Raw genomic sequence first — 26,837 nt, 5'->3', positions numbered from 1 at the left:
TTCGAAGGGATCTGAGGGGCAATTTCAGGGTCTGTATATGGAGCAAGCTGTCAGTGGAAGTAGTTGTTGTAGATACAATAACATTTGAAAGAAGGTTGGACAGGTACGTGGATAGAACAGGTTTGGGGGAGATGTAGGACTAACTTCGATGGAGATTTTGGTTGGCACAGATGAGTTTGAGCTGAAGAGCCTATCTCTATGCCATATGACTGACCCTACAATAGGAAAGGTTTCATGAGGTGTAGGGAAAATGGGACTCACTTGGTACGTCGGTTGGCATGGTAGTGTAGCGGTTAGTTCATCACGTTTACAGTGCCAGTGATCATCTGTTTGGGGTTCAATTTTTGCCACTGCCTGTAAGGAATTTGCGTGTTTCCCCGGTCACCGCTTGGGTTTCGTTCAGGTGCTCCAGTTTCCTCCCATGTCCCAAAGACGTATGGTTGGTGTTAGTGAGTTGTGGGCATGCTGCGTTGGCATTGGAAGTGTCGACACTTTCAGGCTGCCCAGCACAACCATTACTGACTTGATGTGACACAAATGATGCATTTCACTGTATGTTTCAATGCGTGTGTAAGAAATAAAGCTGATCTTTTTTTAGTGGACACGTTGGGCCGAAGGCTCTGTTTCTTGTATTAAACGAATAGCCTAACCCTTCTGAATCACAAATGTAGTGTTTTGAGTAGCATTTTGAGTCGCATTTGGTAACTAAAGAGAGTCTGGGCAGAAAATGTACTGCATTCTGAAATATCAGCAGGGTTATCTAAGTATTATATTTGGAGTTTGATTTTTTTTTCATATTAACACTGAGGTGATGTTTAAAAAGCAAGTTTTCATTGTTCTGCCATCATGGGGCCTTGACCGTCGCCAGCTCAGTGTGCTGAATGCGTCTTTTGATAGCGGCCTTGACGATGAATGTGATGAACTGTCTGACCTTGGCTGAGAGTGTTTGTTTGATTGGGTGGATTCTGCAGGGCTTCACAATATCGAGGCAGTAATGGGCCCATTTATTATCCTGTGGAAGAAAGACTGGACCAGGAAATGAGCAGCTCTGAACAGTGGTTCTTCCTTCCCTACCCACCGGTTCTCAGCTAGGCTTTTTTCCCATAATAGTGTTGCAAAAGAAGAGGAGGCCATTTGGCCCATTGCATTTGTGATTCCCTTTTTAAATGGAAATGAAGATGGCAGCGCACTGCGCGTGCGCAGCTCTCTGGTGAAAAATAATGTCATGTCTGTTAAATAGGGGCCATGGACAATTTCTGATTTGATGGAGAATGGATGTGAAAGCACAGAGGAACATCTGGAGAAATTTCTGAAACGCCCGTCCACTGCTGTCGTTACTGTGTGGTCGGGAATCTTTCGGAGGGTAGGCCTCAAAATCCCCGGCCTTGCCTGCTTTTGGCGACCGAGAAGGAGGTCGAATCATTCGGACAGAGATGGCGCTCAGTACTCGGTGTCGGAGAGCTGATCAGGTCTCGAAGTTTTCGGATGACTCAGAGTCGGATTGTGGTCGGCATGGCAGGGAGAGTTTTTCTTCCTTCTCCTGTCTGCGTGAGATGTGGGACATTTGAGAGACTTTGAACTTTACTGTGCTCATGGACTTCTTCATCAAGTTATAGTATTGTTACACTGTTGTAACTATATGTTATAATTATGTGGTTTTGTCAGGTTTTTCAGTCTTGGTTTGTCCTGTGTTTTGCGATTTCACACTGGAGGAAATAATGTATCATTTCTTAATGCATGCATTACTAAATGACAATAAAAGGAGACTACGTGTCTTCATAATCTAAAAAATATCTACTGAACATAGAGCAGTTCAGCACTGTAATAGGGGTTTCATACCGCAATGTTCTGAGTGAATTTAAAAATCTCAGCCTATTGTGAGGTAATGCTTCAGCTCCATAAAACTTTGGTTAGACCAGGGTTAGGCCATGGGCCAATTTCACTAAACACCAGGTTCGTGGACCTCTGAGTTGTACCACACTTGGAGTGTTCAGTTCTGGCTATCTCATTACAGGAAGGATGTGGAAGCTTTAGAGAAGGTGCAGGGGAGATTTGCCAGGATGCTGACTGGATTAAAGAGCATATCTTTTGAGAAAAGGTTGAGTGAGCCAGGGCTTTTCTCCTTTGAGAGAAGGATGGGAAGTGAATTGATAGAGGTGTACAATGTGAAAGGAATTGATAGTGGGCAGCTAGTGGCTTTTTCGTAGAGCAGAATGGGCCAATATGAAGGGGGAGTATTTGGGGAAAAGTATAGGGGGAGGATGTCAAAGATAGGCTTTTTACAAAGCGGTGGGAACTAGGTGAGAGGGAAGGTGGGTGGGGGAGAGTGGGATGAAATAAGATGGAAAGTGATAGGTGGAAGAGGTAAAGGGCTGAAGAAGGAATCTGATAGGGGAGGACAGTGGGCCAGACTCCTCTTCCTTCTGTCCTTTACCTCTTTTACCTATCATCTCCCAGTATTTTACTTCCCCTCTTTTTTTACCCTCTGTGCCCACCCATCTTCACCTCACTTGTTTCAACTATCATCTATCTACTTGTGCCTCTTCCCCTCCCACACTTATTCTAGCTTCCTCTCCCTTCCTTTCCAGTCCTGATGAAGGGTCTTAGCCCAAAACGTCTACTCTTTATTGCTTTCCTTAGAAACTACCTGATCTGGCTTGCCTAGTGAGGAGGGTGGCTAAACTCCCTGCAGGATGGAAAAACAAGACCAGTCAAAGGGCGGATGAACCCTCTTGTAGAGTCAACAGCCATCTAGCAAACATGTGCCATAAAGCACGGAAAGGGCATCCCTTGCATCGAAGCTTGGTCTGGCCATTCACTGCAACAGAACTTCCCCCAGCCGTCCCGGACCCCACCATGCCAGCTGGATCCGGGATGGGATGTCGAGAGGGTGGGTCTGGACCTGTGCAGCCCCCTACCCACCTAAAATCCACTCACGCACATGCTGTTCCTTTCTGAGGAGTGGGGTCAACCCCACTAACTGACTGAAAGGAACCATCATCATCCTACGGGATGGATAGCCAGAGAGTGAGAAAGAGACCTGATCTGGTGAGCTCCTCCAGTATTTTGTGTATATCACTCAAGATTTCCAGCATCTGCAGAATCTCCTGTGTGTATCCTGCTGTCTTAAAGGGACTAGCTTTAGAGATGGTGACAGTACTGATGGTAGTCTTCTAAAATTCTGTAGATTTTTGCAATTCTACAAGGAATCCTGCAACAAGAAAGCATCAACAACGACCAGCACACCCTCTCTCCTCGCTGTGCACATTGGGAAGGAGGTCCCATACCACCAGTTTCAGGAACAGTTATTACCCCTCAACCATCAGGCTCCTGAACCAGTGTGGATAACTTCACTCACCTCAACTCTGAACTGATACCACAACCTCATTTTCAAAGACTCTACAACTCATCTTCTCAGTATTTATTTATTTACTTAACTTGACTTATTTATAATATATAATATGTTTATATACATTGTATGTCTGTAAAGTGACACAAGGCAGGGAATGATAAAGTAGTGGTAGTTGGGGGTGTGGAGGGGTGGGTTAGTGAGTGGAGGTGTTGATCAGCCTTACTGCTTGGGGAAAGTAACTGATTGGTGGTCCTGGTGTGGATGCTACGTAACCTCCTCCCTGATGGGAGTGGGACAAACAGTCTGTGAGCAGGGTGGGTGGGAGCCTTCATGATGTTACTGGCCCTTTTCTGGCACCTTTCTGTATATACGTCCTTGATGGCGGGTAGGCTGGTGCTGATGTGCAGATTTGCAATGATTCTATTACATTTTGTGTGCCATAGTCCCGAAGAGACACTGAACTGCGCAGAGGAAGACGGGGTTTAGATGAAGTGAGCGGGGGCTTTCGGCACTTTTTGATTGCCACAGTCCTGTGGCGATATTGTGAGGTGCCCCATTGGTGGAGGTCAAACATGGATGTTGTATACCAGCATCCACATGATACACAAGCCAGGACTATACCTGGATGCATCAGCAAGGGAGATGAGGCTGAGTACAGGTCTACGGTAGGAAACTTTGTCACATGGTGTGAGCAGAATTATCTACAGCTTAATGTGAAAAAGACTAAGGAGCTGGTGGTAGTCCTGAGGAGAGCTAAGGTACTGGTGACCCCTGTTTCCATCCAGGGGGTCAGTGTGGACATGGTGGAGGATTACAAATACCTGGGGATACAAATTGACAATAAACTGGACTGGTCAAAGAACACTGAGGCTGTCTACAAGAAGGGTTCAGAGCCGTCTCTATTTCCTGAGGAGACTGAGGTCCTTTAACAACTGCTGGACGATGCTGAGGATGTTCTACGAGTCTGTGGTGGCCAGTGCTACCATGTTTGCTGTTGTGTGCTGGGGCAGCAGGCTGAGGGTAGCAGACACCAACAGAATCAACAAACTCATTCGTAAGGCCAGTGATGTCGTGGGGATGGAACTGGACTCTCTGACGGTGGTGTCTGAAAAGAGGATGCTGTCCAAGTTGCATGCCATCTTGGACAATGTCTCCCATCCACTACATAATGTACTGGGTGGGCAGAGGAGTACATTCAGCCAGAGACTCATTCCACCGAGATGCAACACAGAGCGTCATAGGAAGTCATTCCTGCCTGTGGCCATCAAACTTTACAACTCCTCCCTTGGAGGGTCAGACATGCTGAGCCAATAGGCTGGTCCTGGACTTATTTCTTGGCATAATTTACATATTACTATTTAATTATTTGTGGTGCAACTGTAACGAGAACCAATTTCCCCCGGGATCAATAAAGTATGACTATACAACGTGGGGAGTAAGCTGTTGCCCGCATAGCACCTTACCCATCTCCACACAGTTGATGAATCCAAAGGAATGGCAGAGACCGATACAGTTTGGCAACAGCGGCATCGCAGGAGTTGCCAGTCAGCGTTGAACTCAATGTAGGAGATATTAAGCACTCCAGTTCAGGATCTTTCCTTCTGGGTTTACTCCCGAAGTCTTCCCCATGAATGGGTATAGCAGCAATGTAGTGAAGGTTTGAGATCAGTTTTCCTTCGAGATGAGCTGCTAACCATAAGGTGCAGGTGCAGAATTAGGCCCATTGAGTCTGCTCTGCCATTTCATCATGGCTGATCCAATTTTTCCCTCGGCCTCAATCTCCTTCCTTCTCCCTATTTCCCTTCATGCCCTGACCAGTCAAGAATCTGTCAACCTATGCCTTAAGTATACATGAAGACTTGGTCTCCACAGCTTCCTGGGGCAAAGAATTCCACAGAATTCTGGCTAAAGAAATTCCTCCTCATCTCTGTTCTGAAAGGACACCCATCTATTCTGAGGCTGTGTCCTCCTGTCTTAGACTATCCTACTGTAGGAAACATCCTCTCCACATTCACTGTATCAGGGCCTTTCATGGGTTGATAGGTTTCAATGAGGTCACCCCTCATTCTTCTGAATTCCAGTGAATACAGGCCCAGAATCATCAAACACTTGATGACAAGCCATTCAATCCTGGAGTCATCTTTGTGAATCTCCTTTAAACCCTCTCCAGTTTCAGCACATCCTTTCTAAGATAACAGACCCAAACCTGCTCACAATACTTCAAGTGAGGCCTCACCAGTGCTTTATAAAGTTTCCACATAACATCCTTGCTTTTATATTCCAGTCCTCTTGAAATGAATATTAACATTGCATTTGCCTTCCTCCCCACAGACTCAACCTGCAAATTAACCTTTCGGGAATCATGCTCAAGGATCCCCAAGTCCCTTTGCACCTCAGTTTTTTGTAGTTCTTTCCATTTCTTCTACCAAAGTTCATGACCATACACTTCCTGACACTATATTCCATCTGCCATTTCTTTGCCCATTCTCCTAATCTGTCTGTCCTTCTGTAGCCTCTTTACTTCCTCGAAACTACCTGCCCCTCCACCTAGCTTCATATCGTCTGCAAAATTTGTAACAAAGCCATCAATTTCGTCATTGTAATCATTGACATATAATATAAAAGGAATCTGTCCCAACACAGCCCCCTGTGGAACACCACTAGTCACCACCAGCCAGCCAGAAAAGGCTCCCTTTATTCCCACTCTTTGCCTCCTGTCAGTCAGCCTCTGCTTTGTCCATGCTAGAATCTCTTCTGTAATTCCATGGGTTCTAGCTTGTTAAACAGCCTCATGTATGGCACAACCACGGCTGATGAGCCTCACCCGTCCAAAGCAACTGATTCGTAAGGCGCCAGTAACCCACTTTGCCCTTCTGCCAGTCAAAACAGTCCTGCGGGACTTGGTGGCTAAGCCACATGTGAAGGCTAGGGGCTAGACTGGGTTGTCAGAGGCTATTTCAGACATGCGCATTTGGAAGCATTTAATGACTAGTGGGAGCTTATCCTCACTGCCTTCCCCAGCTCTAACAATGTTAAGGAACCAAGAGGAGGCGTCTGATTGCACATAATTGGGCATTTAGCAGGGACCAATAAAAAGATCTTGGGTATAAGAGGATCAGCTGGGGAGGGGGCACTGGGAGTAAGAGCGGTTTGAGACATCGAGGAGTCGAGTTGTGACTGGAAAATGGCGGAGAGAGAGAAAACATCAAGGAAAGAGCCAAGCTGTTGAAGGAAGTTTTTGGCGAGAGTGGAAGTGAACGAGAGATGGAGGCCGGCGGGAAAGAGGAACGGAATGGAAAGAGGAAGAAAACAAAGCAGAGGTATGGGATATCAAACTCTGAGGAGTCAGTGGATGATCAAAACAGGACAGCAAAACAATGGAAAGAAGATGATTGGATGATTAAAGTGAAGGAGAATACCAAGAGCTTTTACAGATATATTAAGAGCAAAAGGATAGCAAGAGACAAAATTGGTCGTCTGGAAGATCTGGAAAATTGATGCGTGGAGCCAAAAGAGATGGGGGAGATGATAAATCTTTTTAAAATCTGTATTTACTCATAAGATGGGCACAGAATCTATAGATGTGAGGCAGTGCAACAGTGAGGTCATGAACCCTAAACCGATTACAGAGGAAGAAGTATTTGCTGTCTTGAGGCAAATTAGGGTGAATAAATCCCCAGGGCCTGACAAAAATTGCAGGAACTCTAGCAAAGATATTTAAAATGTCCCTGTCCACAGCTGAGGTGCCAGAGGATTGCTAATGTCGCTCTGCTGTTTAAGAAAGGCCCTCAGAATAAACCAGGGTAAGTCTTGCATGGTGAGTGATAGGGGCACTGAGTCCAGTAGAACAGAGGGGTCTGTGAATACTGATCCATAATTCATTGAAAGTGGCATCACAGGTAGAGAAATCACTTTGTAAAGAAATCTTTAGGCACATATGCCTTCATAAATCAATAAATTGAGTACAGAAGTTGGGATGTTATGTTGAAATTGTTCAAAATGCTGGCAAAACCTAATTTGGAGTATTGTGTGCAGTTTTGGGCACCTACTGCAGGGAAGATGGAAATAAGATTGAAAGAGTGCAGAGAAAATTTACAAGAATGCTACCAAGACTTGAGGACCTGAGTTATAGGGAAAGGTTGAATAGGTTGGGACTCTATGCTCTAGAGCATATAAAATGAGGGGAGATTTGTTAGTGTTATAGATGGAGTTAATGCAAGCAGACATTTTCCACTGAGGTTGGCTGGGACTACAGCTAGAGGTCTTGGGCTAAGGGTGAAAGGTGAAATGTTTCAGGGCAACATAAGGGTTAACTTCCTCATTGAGAGGGAGGTGAGAGTTGGAATGAGCTGCCAGTGGATGTGGGTGTGATTTCAGCATTTAGGAGAAATGTAGATAGGCAAAGAATGGGAGGCATATGGAGGGTTATGGTCCCGTGCAGGTTGATGGAGGTAGATAGATTAATTGTTTGACACAGGCTAGATGAGCCAACTCTGTGCTGTAGAGTTCTATTACTCTATCTTTGTTTTCCTGTGAACACTTGCAAGAAAATGAATTTCAAGGTAGTATATGGAGACATATACGTGCTTTGATAAATTTACTTTGAGCTTTGAGAAGCGTAGTCAGTAGCATATTGTCTGAGCTGGTGACATAGCTAAGGATGACAGCTACAACTGTGTGGCTGGTTGAGAATCTGATTGTAAGGGAAGCCTGGTGTTGGCAGGAGAATGCTGTCAGTTGGAGGGGGAAATTGACAGATGTGCACGCAAGGACATTGGAAAGAGCAGGTGTTCCACTGTGTGACCTGGGGTGGAAGGAGCTGTTGTTAATTGAGCAGGACCTAGGCAAGTGAGAGCAATATTGTCTGAATGGTGAGAGATTGCAGGCAATCTGATGTCAGGTGCACTTTATTGTCATGTGAACAAGTACACTAATGTACAGACATAATGAGAAATATATAAAATATTTATAATATAGATCTATATTTTGTAATATAGATCTAATATAATATGGATTTTTGCACAGTACTATAGTAATTTTTATGTATTGCACTGTACTGCAAAAAGAAATTTCATGATGTGTGGTTGATAATCCCGATTCTTGTTTGGGTCTCTATTGTGGACTAAGAGTGGAAAGGGGTCAGGGAGAGGGGAATAGTGGTTGGGGAAAGGGGAGGGAGCAGGAAGCACCAGAGAGATGTTCCGTAATTATCAATAAACCAATTGTTTGTAATCAAATGACCTTGCCTGTTATCATAGAGCTGGGTGTGTAGGAACCTGCGCCACCCCCCCCCCCCCAAAACCTCTGGAACTCCTCCACCATCTGTCCACACCCCTCCCACAGTGCTCTGTCCTCACCATTCCCAGCATCCTTGTTTCTGCTGGATAATGTAATGGGTGGAAACGTACATAATTCACAACCACCGACATTTAGTTGGAGTTCTCTTGGATGCCAGTCTGATGTGATGACACAAGGACGTGAAGTTTTTTTTAACTGCACTTTATGTTCTGTGTTTGGAGGACAAAGATGTTGTTATGGTTTCCCTGAAACTTGTAATGCCTCTGCTGTTTTAATTTATGAGAACCTACACTCCTGTCTGATTTACAAACTGGCTCTCAGCTCCACGTTGACAAATTGTGGAGGAGACTTGCACAGTACTGTAAATTGAACAACCGTGTGCAAAAATGTGAAGTATCTTGGCTCAATCAGAGTCAAATCCATGGTTGTGTAAAAGCTAGATCCTAGTGTTCTGTTGCTCATCATCATCGGCTAGGTCCAAGAGCCAGATGGTAACTGTTCCTGAACATGATAGGTTATGTCCTGAATAGCAGGGATCCTTGATGATAGATTCTGTTCTCTCGAGTCGGTGCCTCCTGCAGCTGCTGTCAATTATGGGGAAGCCTTTGTCTGTGCTGGACCTGGTTGTATGCACTGCTTTCTGCATCATCTTGTGTTCATGACTGTGTACCGGGGCATGGTGCAACCAGTTATTAAAATAAAATCTTCAAGTCACCTTAAAAGTTTCTTCCTCCAGTCAGTTAATCTGATTAGCCCTTCTAGATAGCCCTTCCCCCTTCTATATTACCTATATTTCCTCTATCCCTATTTCACTCTGCCCCCCTGCCTACCACCTCCCTCATGGTTCCACCTCCTTCTACTACCCATTGTGTTTTCCCCTATTCCTTCTTCACCTTTCCTGCCTATTCCCTCCCTGCTTCCCCTCCCCCTCCCCTTTATCTTTCCCCTTACTGGTTTTTCACCTGGAACCTACCAGCCTTCTCCTCCCCCCTCCCCCCACCTTCTTTATAGGGCCTCTGCCCCTTCCCCCTACAGTCCTGACGAAGGGTTCCGGCCTGAAGCGTCGACTGATCTTTTCCACGGATGCTGCCCGACCTGCTGAGTTCCTCCAGCGTGTTGTGAATATTACCTCAGTCACTGCACTAAACACCTAAAACCACTTTTTGTATAATGTTGTTTACATTGTAAATATATGCTGGTATTTGTGTACATTTTATTCCATATCCATACTTCAAATTCTTAACTTTTTTAAAATAATTCTTTATTCAGAATTGTTGAATTTTTTGTTGTTGCTGCATGGTCACACCAACACAGCAGAGCGAATTCCTAATGCATGTAAATATATATGGAGAATAAATTGATCCTTGTTAAAATGTGTTGAGTTGTGCATCTGTAAAAGGCTTGAGTATTTGGTAGATTTCGTAAACTTTGTAAGAAGGTAATGGCTTACAGCGTGACTCATAAAGGACTGTTGCTGCATACAGATCGCTAATTAGAAAAGCAATGCCATAAAATAGGATCTAAAAATTACAGCGAGGAGAGGTGGGTTATACTTTGGTTATACATCATAAGACATGGGGAGCAGAAGTGGGCTATTTGGCATATCAAATCTGCTCCACCATTCAATAACAGCTTGTTTATTATCCCCTCTACCCTACTCTCCTGTCTTCTCCCTGTAACTTTGATGCCCAAAGTAATCAAGAACCTAACCCAAACTAATTCCTCCGCTTTAAATGTATCCAATCACTTTGTTTCCGCATCTGTCTTTGCCAATGAATTCTAGAGATTCACCGCCCTCTGACAAAAGAAATTTCTCCTCATCTCTGTTTGAAAGGGACATCCTTCTATTTTGAGGCTGTGTCCTCTGGTCCTAGACGCCCCCCACTACAGGAAACATCCTCTCACGTCAACTTCAGCTAGGTGCTTCAATATTCGATAGATAGATATCAATGATGAGATTCTCTTTCTCCACCCCACCCCCACATTCTTCTAAATTCCAGCAAGTACAGGCCCAGAACCATCCAGTGTTGACTCTTTCATTCCTGGGAATTTTCTTGTAAACCTTCTCTAATGCCAGCATGTCCTCTCAAAATATGAAGCCCAAAACTGCTCACAATACTCTAATACACCAAATGGTGAGGTAGTCTTCAGAAATATGATAGGTGAAGATGCTGGTCCTAAGATGTTGAGTTTCAGGCTCCTGTGCCACCTCTAAGATGGTAGTGATGAGAAGACAACATCAGGATGTCCTTGGTTTAGGGGAGGTTAGGGCCCATGATGGAGCTGGCTGAATGTACAACCATCTGCATTCCTTCTGGGAGGAAACTTTTCTTCTCTGTTTGGTCTCCTTGTATGACAGAACTCTGTATAGCTGCCTGTTTCAGGAGTCTAATGTAGCACAAGGGAATGACCTAATCTGAATTCCCGAATTATACTCAGTGCTAGGATGTTCATTGAGGGGAAGACCACTGAACCTGCTTCACTCATCCTTTTCAGTAAAGATGGAGGATTTTCAGGAGACAATGGTGGTATTTTTGTAGCTACTGTTTTTTTTTGTAATCCATGTCTCAGAAGCCTAATGGAAATCATTACCGCCATGTGGAATGCTTCTATCCGTCTCCTCCCCCTCCCCCCGAAAGCACATTCATACTTGCCAACACCCTTCTTTAGCACAATATACTTTCCTGCGCCCCATAGTGTAAAAACCTATCTACCAAATGCTAACATGAGAAAAATGTTTCTGCTTTAAATTATTATTTTTTTAAACCTACCTTGCACACTACCAGTGCACTGCACAGTAATCCTTGAGCTTGATGGTTTTTTAGCAAGAGTTGAAATATCTGGTTCAAATTGTGCCAGCAAAAGCCTTAACTCCCCACGTGCAACAATGTCCAAGTGGTTTCTGTGTTTGTTTTGTTTTGAGAGTATATGGTTCACTGCACTGAAGCCTCCTTCAACAAGGTAGGAGGTTGGAAATGGCTCTTCTCCAAAGACCAGGAATCTTTGCACAACAGTGTAGCCACATACCAAAAACTGACATTTTTGAAAAGCATTTTTGCTGCTTCTTTGTTCTGAATTTTGATAATTTCTTCTTGCAAGCTCTCTTCCTGTTCTTCCACTTTGCAAAAAAATGGGTTAATTACCCAGTTTGGAATTTCCAAATCATTCAAATCCTTGAATCAATTCTGAAAATCCTTCTTTCGTGACTGCAGGTGTAAGCAGTACTCTTGCAAATCACTGTCTGTGAAAGAGAGTGCCATACTTTCCATGTAGGAAAACTGAGAACATTCTTCTCAATATTTTGCTTAATTATTTCCAATTTTCCAATTCTGCACTTTTTGCCTGAATTAAGTTGAAATTCACACCCTGCAGTTTCATATTTAGAATATTCATTTTGTCATACAGATTGGCTAGTTATGCCACATCTCCAAGTAGAAGTTCAACCTTGTTTCCTTAGCTCTTTTCAACTTTGAGCAAAATTTCAACCAGTGTCAAAAAGATCAAATAAATGTTTTAAGCAGCAGCCTTTTGACAGCCAATGCACTTCAGTGTGAAGAAACAAACATTTAAACTCTTCATCATTATCGTGGCATAACTGGGGAAATATTCTGTTGTTTAATGGATGAGTTTTAATTTTGTTGATAGCAGATATTACAGGAATCGTGCTTGAAAAATGTCACTAGCTGAGGTGCTTAATGCAAGATGTTGATGAATCACGCAATAGATTGCAAACAGACTTGGAATTTCTTTTTTCATAAGTGCCACTAGACCAGTATGGCGACCTGTCATATATGGGGTGCTCCATCAGTTGTACAAGAAATCATGTTGTTAATTGGAATACTTTTATCCTTGATATACATTCTGAGCTCATTGTAGATTGATTCTCTGTTGATATTTGTTTTCAATTTTTTACAAAAGAGAATCTCTTCATAAACACTTCCATTTTTGATAAACCATACATATACCATATTGCCTTGTTATCTTGTACCATTGACTCATTCAGTTGAATCCCAAATTCTGTTTGTTTTTTTTTTGCAGCTCTGTGCAGAATTGATACTCAAAGCTTTCACTCATTTTGTCAATATGACGAGCTACAGAGTTATTACGTGGAATTGATTTAAAATACTAATATGCATTTTGAGACAGTGGTAACCACTTCTGGTACAGCAGATATTATTAATCTTTCACCAATTGTATGAGGTTTTTCACACTTTCTTCTTATAACGTTTTCAAAATGATAGCATTGAGACCACTATCAGGGTCATTTTTAGCTTTCTTGGCAAATGACTCGAGTGTGCAATGCTTTTCAAAAGCTTCTTTCATTTTCTGGAACTGAATAATTCCATAAGCAGCCTTTTCGGGGTCTCTTTTATGAAAGTGTTCCTGCAATCTCAATGGTTTCATGGTTTCATGGCTTCATTAGACAGTACAGTATTACAAATAAGACATGAGGTGTCACTGATCTGACAGGAACGGAATAAAAACACACTCCAGATATGTAACATTGTATTGACGCACTTTCTCTAGTTTCTGTTCCTTAAAAGGATTAGAATTCGAGGCTTCACCTTCAGGCTCTGAGATCGCACCATACGTATTTATCCATCTTTAATGGGGCTAAATTGAAATTTTTTAAAAATGAGCACAAACTGGGAATGCCTGTTGGATGTTGACGACGGCAGTGAGCTGACACGGTCTGTCAGGTCTCATGCCTCAAGTTAGGGTGCTGCTTACTGACCTCTTTCCCCCCCCCCCAAAAAAGAATTTTGAATGCCCCCATTGACTTCGACTTCTATTTCCCCTAGTGCCCCTATAGGACATGTAGCTGCCCCTGCTGGGAATCACTGCTATAGATGTTATTGAATGTTTTCATTGATATAGTATCTTTCTGAGGTTCTCGCCGCCACAGGAAACTCAGCCTACCTCTTAGTGGAGCCTAAACTTGCGGTGTTTCAACTTGCTGCCCATTCTACCTTGTCCAGTTCCTCAGGTGAACCCCCTTCACTGAGTAGGTGGGTGAAAGGAGAAATACTCCCGTGGGCCGAATTTTTTTTTCAGCAGAGGCAACAAGTATCTCTGACATTGAAAGGGGTGTTAAGAAGCAGAATTCTTGCACCAAAAGTATACACTATTTGTTGAAGGTGTTGTGTGGAGCACTTTTGCTCTGTCCACCGCAAAAAGGCGGCTTTTCCTGGTGGCCACCCGATTTTCATTCCTCTTCACACTCCCATTCTGACATGTCAGTCCTCTACCACCACAGTGAGGCCACTCTCAGCTTTGAGGAGCTATACCTCTTTCTGTTTGGCTAGCCTCCAATCTGGTGGCATGAACATTGATTTTTTTCTAGCTTCTGGTAGTTTCTTCCCCCCCCCCCCCAACCCCCCACCCTCTTCTTCCAGTCCCATTCCTGGCTCACCTCTTACTCCTTCCCTTCTCACCTGCCCATTACCTCTCTGGTGGTACTCCTTCACTTTACTCTCCACCCTTATTAGATTGCTTCTTCAGCCCCTTTCATCTCTTCCACCTCTCACTTCATTCCCCTTCCCCCTCACCAGGTTTAACCGGTCATCTTCCAGTTTGTACTCCTTTCCCTCTTACCCGCCACCTTACTTGTGCTCCTGCCCCTCCCCCGACCTTATTCTGGCTTCTTCCGCCTTCCTTTCCAGCCTTGATGAAGGGTCTCCGCTTAAAACGCCAACTGCTTGTTCCCCTGTATAGATGCTGCCTGACCTGCTGAGTTCCTCCAGCACTTTGTATGTATTGCCCCACTATTTGTTGTATTCAAAAGTTTTAAACTGGGCATCTCTGCGGCACTTCTTCAGAACCCAAGGCCCGTCCCAAAGCGTCCCAGCCAAAGAAGTGCCTGTGATGTAGGGGGATGCATCACACCACCTTTTGCAGAGCAAGTCCCTGCACGCAGCATGGTGCTAACAGCCAGTTAATCTTTTACTAATTTGATTACTAATTTATTTGGTTTGGATTACTGATTTCTTTGTTTGGCACAACATTGTGGGCCGAAGGGCTGTACTGTTCTATGTTCAATCTGAGAGCTTTCAAATCTCTCTGCAAGCGCTGATATATTTAAACTGATAAAATTCTACCAGGCCTCAAGCTGCGGCCTCAGCTGAGAGAGGTATCAGAGCCAGTGTGATCCACTGGGGGTGGTGTGGCGCTACGTCAAGCCTGGAGTTGGTGTTACTTCACCCCCCCTCCCCCGCCCCCCAGTATTCGCTTGGCAGGAGATGGGATCTATTGTGGTCATCTGTAGATTGATGGCTGGAGTCTGGACTCTTTTATTGCATGGCTGTGATACCATATGTGCTTGCTATTTTGTACATGCTGTGTGTGCTTTTGTGCTGTGTGTGATGGTTGGTATTGTGTTTTGCACATTGACCCTGGAGTAACACTATTTTGTTTGGCTGTATTCATGTATGGTTGAATGACAATTAAACTTGAATTGGGGGCTACTACTACTACTACGTCGACTCAGGCCTAGGGGGCCGGCGTCGGGCATGATGATGAACTCTCCACTTCTCCCTCTCCCTCATCAGTATGTTCAGTTCATCTACATTAGCCGCGCCGCTGTCTTCTAGGAGCGTGTTGACCATGGTCTTGGGAGGGCGCCCAGGGTTCATCCTCCCGTGCTTGGGGTCCCATATGATGACTAGGCTGGCAGGTAGCTCGGGGTGGCGTAGACAGTGCCCCGCTAGTTGCAGTCTTCTCGCCTCGATTTTAGTGGTGAGCATCGGTAGGTTGTTATAGAGCTTGACGTTCATCATGTGCTGTTGCCAACTCACGTCAAGAGCCATCCGGAGCATTCATGTACAGCAACCATCTAGAGACTTTCGCATAGTCTTGGTGAGTGTCCACGTCTCGTATCCGTACGTGAGAATGGACTCTATGACTGCTATGAAAATCCTCTTTAAGCCGTCTGGTCAGGTTCGAATTGGGGGCTGAAGGGCCTGTACCTGTCCTGTGCTATTCTATTCTCTATCTGAGAGCTTGCAGAACTCTCTGCAAGCACTGGTGCATCTGAACTGATGAAATTCTACCAGGGTGCATTGTTGAATTGAGCTATTAAATTTTTTAGTTGCCTGAACATCGAGAGGGACTAAGGACAAAATGAAAATTCTCTATTTAACTCCCCCTATTATGTTGAGGCCATCATGACTGTGGACTCAGATATCCTATTAGTACAATGTGATTACCCCTACAATTATCTGGGTTATGGAGAGGGTGAGGTATTGCTGCCTTTTGTTCTGTAGTTGACATGACATCAATCAGCTGTTCTGTACATGAAATCTCTCCCACTTTTATTAATGGCGTGGCTTTAGAGAGAACATTGTGTCTTACCACCTGACAATAACCTGTTGTGTAGGACAAATCCTCTACAGGCTTGCATCTGCTAAATTTGGAGATGAGAAGACTCTTCAATATTAATAATTGACCTCTTTCTGGCCTTTTATGAGGTGTTGAAGTCAAAATTGCCTCGTCATATTCAATAATTCATGATTATGAGAGGCATAGATAGAGCAGATGGGCAGTATCTTTTTCCCAGGATTGAAATGTCTAATACCAAAGGGTGTGCATTTAGGTGAGAGGTTATCATTTCAAGGGAGATATGAGGGGCAAGTATTTCTTTGTTTAACAGAGTGCGGGGTGCCTAGAATGCACTGCTTGGGGTGGTGGTAGAGGCAAGAACATTAAGCATCTCTTAAAAGTCTCTAGATTAATATATGAAAGTGAGGAAAATAGAAGGATAAGGACATAGTCCAGGCAGATGGAATTAGTTTAGTTGGCTATTTGACTGATTTAGCACAACATTATGGGCCAAAGCACCTGTTTCCGTGCTCTACCGTTCTGTTTTAGGCACAGAGGAGATGTCAGGGGTAAGTAGTTTTTTTTTTACACAGAGACTGGCAAGTGCGTGGAATGGGCTGCCAGTGACGGTGGTGGAGGTGGATACAATAGGGTCTTTTAAGAGACTCCTGGACAGGTACATGAAGCTCGGAGAAATAGACGGCTACGGGTAACCCTAGGTAATTTCTAAGGTAAGGACATGTTCGGCACAGCTTTGTGGGCCGAAGGGCCTGTATTGTGCTGTAGGTTTTCTGTGTTTTAGGTACAATGAAAAGCTTACTTGTAGCGATATCACAGACACTTAACATCATAGGAGAGCATTCACAAGAAAAGGGGTAACGCTGTTTTTACAAAGAAGAACACAATTGGATCAGAAAAAGCAACATCCATTTTAGTGCAAAGTGGTCATAGTGTTGATAAAGTGGATCTCCCAGCTGGTGAACTGCCTCTCTAACTTTCCACCTCCCATGTTTGCGCCACCCTGAGCAGGGTGAATGTACGGAAGGCAGCTGGTCTGGATGGAATACCTGGCCGTGTGCTCAGAGTCTGTGCAGGGCAGTTGGCCAGGGTCTTCACGGACATTTTCAATCTGTTCCTGGCCCAGGCAGTTGTCTCCACAAGCTTCAAGATTGCCACCATCGTGCCAGTGCCAAAGCATTCCACTGCCACCGTCCTGAATGACTTCCACCCAGTTGCACTCACCCCCATCATTGCAAAGTGACTGGTTCTATAACATCTGAAATCCTGTCTGCCCACTACCCTGGACCCCCATCAATTTGCCTATCGCACCAACAGGTCAACAGAGGACACCATCTCCACGGCACTTCACTCTGCCCTGACCCACCTGGACAGTCCCAACTCTTACGTCAGAATGCTGTTCATTGATTTTAGTTTGGCATTCAATACTGTGATCCCCTCCAAGCTGCTCACCAAACTTTGCCAGCTAGGTATCAGCTCATCCCTCTGCAATTGGACCTTGGACTTTCTGACTAACAGACCCCAATCTGTTAAGTTAGACAATCTCTCCTCCTCCACTCTCACCCTGAACACCGGCGTGCCTCAAGGCTGTGTGCTGAGCCCCCTTCTGTACTCCCTTTTCACCTATGACTGCATTCCTGTACATGGTTCTAACTCCATAATCAAGTTTGCAGACGACACCACGGTGGTTGGCCTGATCAGAGGGGACGACAAGACGGCCTACAGGGACAAGGTCTTAACACCCAGAAGACCAAGGAGATTATTGTGGACTTCAGGCATGCTAGGAGCCACACTCATGTCCCCATCTACATCAACGGAGCTGTAGTGGGGTGTGTATCAAGCTTCAAGTTCCTTGGTGTCCACATTTCCGAGGATCTCACATGGTCCCCGAACTCCTCCATCCTGATCAAAAAGGCACAACAACACCTTTATTTCCTGTGGAGCATGAAGAAAGCTCACCTCTGTCCCAGGATACTGACAGACTTTTACCGCTGTACCATTGAGAGCATATTCACCAACTGCATCTCAGTGTGGTATGGTAATTGTCCCATATCGGACCTCAAAGCACTCCAGCGTGTGGTGAAAACTGCCCAGCGGATTATCGGCACCCAATTTCCCACCATTGAGAACATCTATCATAAACGCTGCCTGGGCAGGGCAAGAAACATTATCAAGGATGCATCCCACCCTAACCATGGACTTTTTACTCTCCTCCCATCCGGTAGGTGCTACAGGAGCCTCCACTCCCGCACCAGCAGGCACAGGAAGAGCTTCTTCCGTGAGGCTGTGACCCTGCTGAACCTCACATCACAGCGCTGAGCAGTATTGCACCCATATTGTACTGTCTCAGTACTTTTATATTTGTGTGCTGTAGCGCTTTTCGCACTTCTGGTCAGATGCTAATTGCATTTCAATGGCTTTGTATCTGTACTCAGCACAATGACAATAAAGTTGAATTTAATCTAAATAGTAATTGTGTCGGCTGGTTCAAGAACCAGATGGTTGAAGGGAATCATCTGTTCTTGAATATGGTGGTGCAGGACTACAAAGTAAATTTATTACCAAAAGTTTGCAGATGTTACCATATATTGCCTAGAGATTTATTTTCTTGCAGGCATTTACAGGAAAATAAATACAGAAGAATTTATGGAAGAAGCTACATGAAACTATATATGAAAAAAGACACTGCCCAGAAGAAGGGAATGGCAAACCACTTTTGTAGGAAAATTTGCCAAGGACGATCATGGTCAAAACCATGGTCACCCACAACATATAGTGAATGAATACAAGACCCAATGTGCAAAAGAAGACATTGTGTAAACGAAAAACTTAATACTGGAGGCGTGACTGGTAAAATCCTTGAAGGTGTGTCTGTAGGTTGTAGGATCAGTTCAGAAGTTGTGGTGTCTCAAGAGGAGCCTTAAGGTTTTGGAGTAATAGGTATTCCACCTGCCCGACAGCAGCTGTGATAATGTGGCAAAGCCCAGATGGTGGGCAGAACTGCAGTGCCTCCTCTAGATACTACCGATGAGGTGGGAGCACACCCGTGATGTACCGGGCAGAGTCCGCCACACTCTGCGGCTTCTTGCATTTCTGTGCATTTGAATTGCTGTACCAGATGGTGTCGTAACTAGTTCGGATTCTTTCTATAGTACATCTGTAGAAGTCTGTTGACCCTAATGAAGGGTCTTGACATGTAAGACCATAGATATAAGAGCAGAATTAGGCCATTTGGCTCATCAAGTCTGCTCTGACAGTTCATCATGGCTGAACCATTTTTTCTGTCAACCCCGCTCTCGCCTTCTCTCCTTATCCCTTCATGACCTGAATCCATCAACCTCTGCCTTAAGTCTATATAAAGACCTGGCCTCCACAGCTGCCCGTGACAATGAATTCCACAGATTCACCACTCTCTGGCTAAAGAAATTCCTCTTCAACTTTGTTCTGAAAGGACACCCCTCTATTCTGAAGCTGTGTCTTCTGATCCTAGACTCTCCCACCACAGGAAACATTCCTTCTCCATCCACTCTATTGAAGCCTTTCAGCATTCAGAAGAATGGGGGGTGACCTCATTGAAACCTTTCAACATTCAATGGGTTTCAATGAGGTCACCCCTCATTCTTCTGAATTCTAGTGAATACAGGCCCAGAGCCATCAAACACTCTTCATATGACAAGCCTTTCAATCCTGGAGTCATTTTCGTGAACCTCCTTTGACCTGAATTGTTAAGTTTATTCGTTTCCATAGATGCTACCTGACTTGGAGTTCCTCCAGCATTTTCTTTTGTGTGTAAGTTATCCAAAGTTTGTTAGTGTTCGGTGAAAAGACTAACTTCCTAAGAAAGTAAAGATGCTGATGTTCCTTTCTTCAAGTGTATGGTTGTGTGACTATAAACAAGTATACAGCTAAATGAAACATTGTTTCTCTGGGGCCAAGGTGCAGAAGGCACATATAGTTATGATAGCACATATATAAATAATATCGGCACAATTCTGTGATTTACTTATTTATTATTATTATTATTATTCTATATTATGCTGCTAAGTTAACAAATTTCACGACACATGCCAGTGATAATAAATCTGATTGTGATTCTGAATGGCATGCTGTCTTGGAGCCATGTTCCTGCAAAAACAAACATGTAGCACTTCCTCATTTCCCGCAGCCACAATCCAGGGAACAAATACTGGAGAGCAGCCCTAATGAGGGAGCCAGCCCTCAACACAGCATGGATTCTAGCACACCCGCTGTGCCTCTGTTCTCTCCCAAGTTGCCTCCTCTCTGAGGTGGCCGTACCAGCTGACGTTGTGGCACGAGGGCTTAGTCCGCACAACATTCGAAGCCATGCAGCTACCGCGCTGTTGGTCTCGCCAATGAACCGGCACATGCTGTACTTTGTATCTCCAATGTCCATCAGGGTCTTGTGATTGTATCTGTGCCAAGCTCAGGATAGGTCATCCAAAATGTTAATGCATGGGTTAACTGTGTTCAGTTCTACAGGCCAACTTCAGGAAAGATTCTGAAGGCTTTGAAGAACATAGAGATGAGATTTGCCAAAATGATTCCGGGTTTTGTGGATACTTTGGGGAAGTTCTGGGTGATGGTGGAGCAGCTAATCGAGCTGCTGCTGCCTCATGATCTTGTGGGTCTTTGGTTTCTAAGGTCCAGTGGGGATAGTCAGCGAGCTTGGGACATTGTGACTTACTCCAGTTTTCTTGTGTTCCTTGATCCAAAATTGACAATAGAGGGGAGAGAATGAAACGGCTCCTGTAAGGGGTTGTTAGATGGAATAGGTCTTGGGTGCTGCCCTTGTGGAGCTTGCGTGTTCTCCCTGTGGCCACCGGTGTTTTCTTGGGTGCTCAGGTTTACTCCCACAGCCGAAAGACATGCCGGTTGGTAGGTTAATAGTTTAAAGTTAAAGTCCGTCCCGAACCTTGTGGCCTATCAGTCCGGTGCTTATGCTGGTTTCTATGGCGTGAAGCGACTAAGAGTACGAGACTAGGCCCCCCTCCCCCCCGGATAGGACGCCGGTCTATCGCGAGGTTAACCCCCAGCATTTGCCGGTACCCATTTTCAGCTGGGTGGACTGGAGCAGTGTGTGGCTAAGTGCCTTGATCAAAGACACAACACGCTGCCTTGGCTGAGACTTGAACCCACGACCTTCAGATCGTGAGCCCAACGCCCTAACCACTTGGTCATGCACCACGGTAGGTTAATAGGCCCTCATAAGTTGCCCCTAGCATGTACTGTAGGTGAGTGGTTAAAATGTGGGGCAGTTGATGAGAGTGTGGGGAAGATTAAAATTAATGTATAAATGTGCGATTGACAATTAATGCAACCTTGGCCAGACAAAGGACCTGTGTTAGCTTATGAATCCACGGCATCAGGGTGATGATGCGCGTAATGCTAGCCTAATCACAGGGGTGGCACAGTAGCACAGTGTTTGGCACAACGCTTTACAGTACCCGCGTCCTGGGTTCGATTTCCCACTGCTGCCTGTAAGAAGTTTGTACATTCCCTCACAACCACGTGGGTTTCCTCCGGGTGCTCCAGTTTCCTCCCACAGTCCAAAGACCTACCAGTTGGTAGGGTAATTGATTGTTGTAAATTGTCCAGTGTTAAGGCTTGGATTAAATCGGGGATTTCTGGGTGCACGGTTCAAAGGGCTGATTCCCTGCTGGATCTCAAATAAATAAATAATAAAAACATTTATTTATGAGAGTGCAGAGGAGGATGTTGCCTGAATTGGGGAGCATTCCTTGTGAAAATAGATTGAGCAAACTTGGCCTTTTCTCCTTGGAGTGACAACGGACCAGAGGTGACCTGATAGAAGTGTATAAGATGATGAGAGGCATTGATTGTGTGGATAGTCAGAGGCTTTCTCCCAGGGCTGAAATGGCTAGCACGAGAGGGCACAGTTTAAAGGTGCTTGGAAGTAGGTATGGGGGGGGGGGGATGTCGGGGTAAGTTTTTCACACAGTGGTGGCTGCGTAGAATGCACTGCCAGCGATGGTGGAAGAAGTAGATACAATAGAGTCTTTTAAGAGACTGTTAGATATGTATATGGAGCTTAGAAAAATAGAGGACTAGGCAGTTTCTAAAGTAGTTTACATGGTCAGCACAACATTGTGGGCCGAATGGCCTGTAATGTGCTGTAGATTTCTGTTTCTATATTTGAGTTTCTATAAGGAATGTGCAAAATGTAAAATTAAACTACTGAGGAATGCTTAGAATTTGGAATAATAATGTATTTAAGGTTATTAAACTCCATGTTGTGCCTGGAAAGCTTTAATATTTCCAATCAGAAGATGAGGTAATCCTTGGATTTTTGAGGTACTGTATTCTGTGGAATGATGCGCAAGAGATCAGTGAGACAAAGAGCAAATGAGAAACTGGTTGCTCAGAGCACACTTGAGGCTGTAATCGACAGACGGTAATGAGACCAGAACAGTGTGAGTGATTTGTGGGTTTCTTGATTGGATATTGGGAAGAGGCACCAGACTGGAAAATGAGTAGCCCACTTTTTAAAAAAAGGTCAGAGAGCCATGTCAGCAATTATAAGTCTGCTGGGGTCGGACATGAAGTCCACCATATGAAAAATGATCGAGTGCACATTGAAAGGGAATCGATTTGACTTTAAAAGCTGTTACTCCAACAATTAATGCTGGCTTCTGCTCCATGAGGGCTTTAAATGGTGTTTAATGTGCTTTTGTGTTCTTTTCATGATGGTTTCTTCATAATGGGCAAAACGGTATGCATGAACTAGGCAGAAAGATTTTATTGGGTGGCTATTGATTATTTTTGTACTCTGCAACCAGATAAGTTGGACACTATTTATCTTGTGTCTTGCAGTGCAGAGTTGGGGTGGGTTGGAATTGGCAAGGGTGAGACGTTATTTATTTAGACATACCGTCCCTTCCAGCCCAATAAGCCACACCACCCAGCAACCCACTGATTTAATCCCAGCATAATCACAGGGCAATTTACAATGACCACTTAACCTACTAACTCGTGCATCTTTTGGACTGTGGGAGGAAAAACATACACCCAGAGGAAACACGTATGTGCACGAGAAGAATGTACAAAATGTCTTAGAGGATGCTGTAACTGAACTTCGAACTCAGTCCCGAGCTGTAATAGCATTGTGCTAACCACGATGCTACCTTGGCACCAATGTAAGTTCTTGATGTTGCAATTTAATTACCCTATAGCTGCCTTAAAGTGAGTTTTGTCACTTCATCAGGATTGGATGTTGTTATCAATATCATCATTTATTGACAATCAGTGGGTGCCTGTGTGATCAATAAGCATTCAAAAGCCAACTAATTTGGTGGGTCTGGTGAGTCTGGCACTCAGTGGCCACTTTATTTCGTGCCTCCTGTATCTAATAAAGTAGCCAATGAGAGTAAGTTTGTGATCTCCTGCTTCAGTACCATCCACTTCAAGATCCGGCATGTTGTGCATTCAGAGATGCTCTTCTGCACACCACTGTTGTGATGTGTGGTTATCCGAGTTACTGTCGCCTTCCTGTCAGCTTGAACCAGTCTGGCTATTCTCCTCTGATCTTTCTCAATAACAAGGTGTTTTCATCCACAGAACTGCCACTCACTGGATGTCTTTTGTTTTTCACAACGTTCTCTGTAAACACTAAAGATTGATGTGTGTGAAACTATCAGGAGATCAATTTCTGAGATACTCAAACCGTCTTGTCTGACACCAACAATCATTCCACGGTCAAAGGCACTTAGATCGCATTTCTTCCCCATTCTGATGTTTGGTCTGAACAACAACTGAACCTCTTGACCATATCTGCATGCTTTCATGCATTGAGTTGCTGCCTCATGATTGGCTGATTAGATGTTTGCATTAATGAGCAGTATATAGGTCAGAGCAGAGCAAGGATGGAAGTTTCCTTGCCTGAGAGACATTGGTGAGGCAGATGGTCCTATGTGATATAGAACATAGAACACAGAAATCTACAGTACATTACAGGCCCTTTGGCCCACTATGTTGTGCTGACCATGTAACCTACTCCTGGAAACTGCCTAGATTTACTCTACCGCATAGCCCTCTATTTTTCTAATCTTCATGTACCTATCTAGGAGTCTCTTAGAAGACCCTATTGTATCCACCTCCACCACTGTTGCTGGCAGTGCATTCCACGCACCCACGACTCTGTATGAAAAAACTTGCCTCTGACATCCTCCCTGTACCTTCTTCCAAGCACCTTAAAACTATGACCCCTTGTGTTAGCCATTTCATCCCTGGGGAAAAAACCTTTTAGATAGCCAATGATCAATGCCTCTCATCATCTTGTACACCTCTATCAGGTCACCTGTCATTTTCTGTCACTCCATGGAGAAAAGTTCCCTCAGAAGGCACACTCTCCAATCCAGGCAACATCCGTGTAAATCTGCTCTGCACTCTATAGTATCCACATCCTTCCTGTAGTGAGGTGACCAGAACTGAACACAGTACTCCAAGTGGGGTCTGACCAAGGTCTTGTATAGCTGTAACATTACCTCAGGGCTCTTGAACTCAATCTCACGGTTGATGAATGCCAACACAACCATACGCCTTCTAAACAACGTTGTCAAGCTGCACAGCAGCTTTGAGTATACTGTGGACACAGATCCCAAGATATCTCAGATCCTCCACACTGTCAAGAGTCTTGCCTTTAATTCTATATTCTGCCTTCAGATTTGTCCTAGCGAAATGGATCACTTCACATTTATCTGGGTTGAAGTCCATCTGCCACTCCTAGACCAGTTCTGCATCCTATCAATGTCCTGCTATAACCTTTGACAACCCTTCAGACTATCCACAACACCCCCAACATTTGTGTCATCAGTAAACTTACTAACCCACCCTTCTACTTCTTCATCCAGGTCATTTATAAAAATTACAAAGAGGACGGGTCCAGAACAGATCCCTGTGGAACACCGCTGGTCACTGACCTCCATGCAGAATACGAACCATTTACAACCACTCTTTGCCTTCTGTGGGCAAGCCAATTCTGGGTCCACAAAGCAAGGTCTCCTTGGATCCCATGCCTCCTTACTTTCTCAATAAGCTTTGCATGGGGAACCTTATCAAATGCCTTGCTGAAATCCGTATATACTACATCCACTACTCTACCTTCATCAATGTGTTTAGTCACATCTTCAAATAATTCAAATAGGCTCGTAAGGCACTACCTGCCCTTGACAAAGCAATGCTGACTATCCCTAATCAGATTATGTCTCTCCAAATGCTCATAAATCCTGCCTCTCAGGATCTTCTCCAACAGCTTGCCCACCACTAAAGTAAGACTCACAGGTCTATAATTTCCTGGGTTATCCCTACTCTTTCTTTAACAGGGGAACAACATTTCCAATCCTCCAGTACTTCTCCCGTCCTTATTGATGATGCAAAGATCATTGCCAAAGGCTCCTCAATCTCCTCCCTCTCTTTCCACAGTAGCCTGGGGTATATCTCATCCATTCCCGGTGACTTATTGAACTTTATGCTTTTCAAAAGCTCCAGCACATCCTCTTAATATCTGTATGCTCAAGCATTTCAGTCACTGTAAGTCATCCCCACAATGGCCAAGGTCTTTTTCCTTGGTGAATACTGAAGCAAAGTGTTCATTAAGTACCTCCGCTACCTCCTCCAACTCATGCATGCGTTTCCACTATTGCACCTGATTGGTCCTATTCTCACATGGCTCATCCTCTTGCTCTTCACATACTCGAAGAACGCCTTGGGGTTTTCCTTAACCCTGCCACCAAGGCCTTCTCATGGCCCCATCCAGCTCTCCTAATTTCATTCTGGAGTTCCTTCCTGGCAACCTTATAATTTTCTAGAGCTCTCAGCACCTACTTTCTTGAACCTTTTGTAAGTTTTTTTCTTAACTAGATTTTCCACATCCTTTATACACTATGGTTCTTTTACCCTACCATCTTTTCCCTGCCTTAATAGAACAGACCTATACAGAGCACCATGCAAATGTGCCCTGAACATTTGCCACGTTTCTGCTGTGCAGTTCCCTGAGAATATCTGCTCCCAAGTTACTGCCTAATAGCATCATATTTCCCCCACCCCCATTTAAATCCTTTCCCAAACTAACTACTGCTATCCCCCTCCAGCGCTACAGCAAAGGAGATGGATTTGTAATCACTACCTCCAAAATGCTCTCCCACTGAGAGATCTGGCACCTGACCAGGTTCATTTCCCAATAGCAGATCAAGTACAGCCTCTCCTCTAGTTGGCTTATTTACATATTATGTCAGGGGAGTTGGGGGACTTTGGGGTTCTAGTGTTTGACTGTCGTTCATTCTTTGGGGCACTTCTGTTTTTGTGGATGTTTGTGAAGAAAAAGTATTTCAGGATGTATATTGTATACATTTCTCTGATTTTAAATTGGACCTTTGGACCTTTGAACACATAACAAACTCCACCCCATCTAAACCCCTTGTGCTGAGGAGATGCCAGTCAATATTAGAAAAGTTAAAATCACCCATCACAACAACCCTATTATTATTGCATCATTCCAGAATCGGCCTCCCTATCTGCTCCTCGATATCCCTGTTACTATTTGGGGTGGGGGGGGGGTCTATTTCAAAAAACATTCAGAGTTATTGCCCCCTTCCTGTTTCTGGCTCAGTAGATAATCCCGCCATGACTTCCTCCTTTTCTGCTGCGGTGACACTATCTCTGATCAACAGTGCCACTCTCCCACCTCTTTTGCCTCCCTCCCTGTCCTTTTTGAAACATCTAAAGCCCAGCGCACTCAGTAGCCATTCCTGCCGCTGAGGCATCAAAGTTCTGTAATGGCCGCGATGTCATAGTTCCACGTATTGATCCAACCTCC

The 26,837-nt window shown here is 44.4% G+C and overlaps 1 protein-coding gene across 1 annotated transcript in view; it reads left to right on the top strand.

The window, feature by feature from the left end:
* myo7aa (myosin VIIAa) overlaps positions 1-26,837 on the top strand; it is a 286,417-nt gene that overhangs the window by 17,098 nt on the left and 242,482 nt on the right. The gene's annotated exons all lie outside the window — the stretch shown is intronic.

Source organism: Mobula hypostoma, chromosome 7 (assembly GCF_963921235.1).
Source record: "Mobula hypostoma chromosome 7, sMobHyp1.1, whole genome shotgun sequence".
In the NCBI taxonomy this organism is placed as follows: domain Eukaryota; kingdom Metazoa; phylum Chordata; class Chondrichthyes; order Myliobatiformes; family Myliobatidae; genus Mobula; species Mobula hypostoma.
This window is presented reverse-complemented; position numbering and strand designations above follow the sequence as displayed.